Source organism: Rhea americana, unplaced genomic scaffold (assembly GCF_003343005.1).
Source record: "Rhea americana isolate MKP2758 unplaced genomic scaffold, rheAme1 scaffold_275, whole genome shotgun sequence".
Taxonomy (NCBI): Eukaryota; Metazoa; Chordata; class Aves; order Rheiformes; family Rheidae; genus Rhea; species Rhea americana.
In genome coordinates, this window is record NW_028186396.1 from 59274 (window position 1) to 60494 (window position 1221).

Sequence of the window (1221 nt, forward strand, 5' to 3'; positions counted from 1 at the left end):
GCTCTCCGGCGGGGCGGAGCGCGCCGTGCCGTGCCGCGCCGCGCCGGGCGGCAGGTGCTCTTTGCTGGCGTTAACGCGCGCCTTCGGCGGCACCGCGCGCCGGGCCGTTCCTTGCGGCGGGGCTTTCGTGGTGAAACGAGACCAGAAGTAGTGAGGGGCTCGGTGAGGTCTGGTGGGTAGCGTCAAGCCGCCCGGTTCCCCGTGGCTGGCGGTTGTGGCGGTTGGCCCGGAGTGGCGTTTCTCTAAACGGGGGAGAAGAGGTGCGAAAGGTCAGCAGCGGGAGCGGGGCGAGCTCCCGTGGACGGAGGGGTGCCCTCAAGCCGCTCTCCGGAGAAGTGGCAGCCACAGGTGCATCCCTCTGCTCTGCCGTGGAGCCACCTGAGGCCTCTAGGATGAGGTGGGAGATGGGGATAAATCGGTAGTTTTTAGAACAGGATAGGAGGGAATGGGTGAATGGCGACCTGTGTCCTTCAAGGCACACAGAAGCAAAGTTTGGAAACCGGCATCTCCATTGAGAGTTCAGTGGCTTTTCTCCAGATTTCACTTGTATTAAGCTGTTAGTTCAGTAGTCTGACAAGGTGGAAGCTGTGGATTATTACTGTTTTAATGTTGGGTTTGGAAAGGTTAATCTTTGTGAAATTGTCCTAGATAATAATATTGTTGAACTGTCAGATTTGAGGTATGAGTTCAGCTGTGAAAGTGGTCGATTTAGTGTACAAAATGGGAAAGTTTGTTTTTGCTTTTTGTCTGTTTAGGTGTACAAGTTACTTAAACTAGAAACTTTTAACATGCCTTTTTTAGGAGGGGTGGAGAGTATAACAGTTTTCCATTAGAATTCTGCAACTTTGCACGCTAGTGGAGTCAGTTGCAGTGGGGGCAGGAGGGAAGACTGCCATAGTAAGGCCTTATTTTATTGAAAACTARTATGTGCTATAGAATTAATGCATGTTTATAAAACCACACAAATGTGACAGTAGGTATTGCAAAACATGAACTAATTGTTTGTCCCTCATGATTTGCAAAAGTTATTACCTCTAAGTCATTAATGTGGAGCAGGGAGGTTTTCTTCAGCAGGAGTCAGAGAAGTCCCTTCAGAAGGAGAGGGCTGAGCCCTGTTCGGGGCTTGAGCATATTTTTTCTGAGTCAAAGAATCAGTCCAATCACAGTCCAGATCTGCATCTTATTTGTTGTAAGCTGACATGTAGTAACTTAAACAGTCTT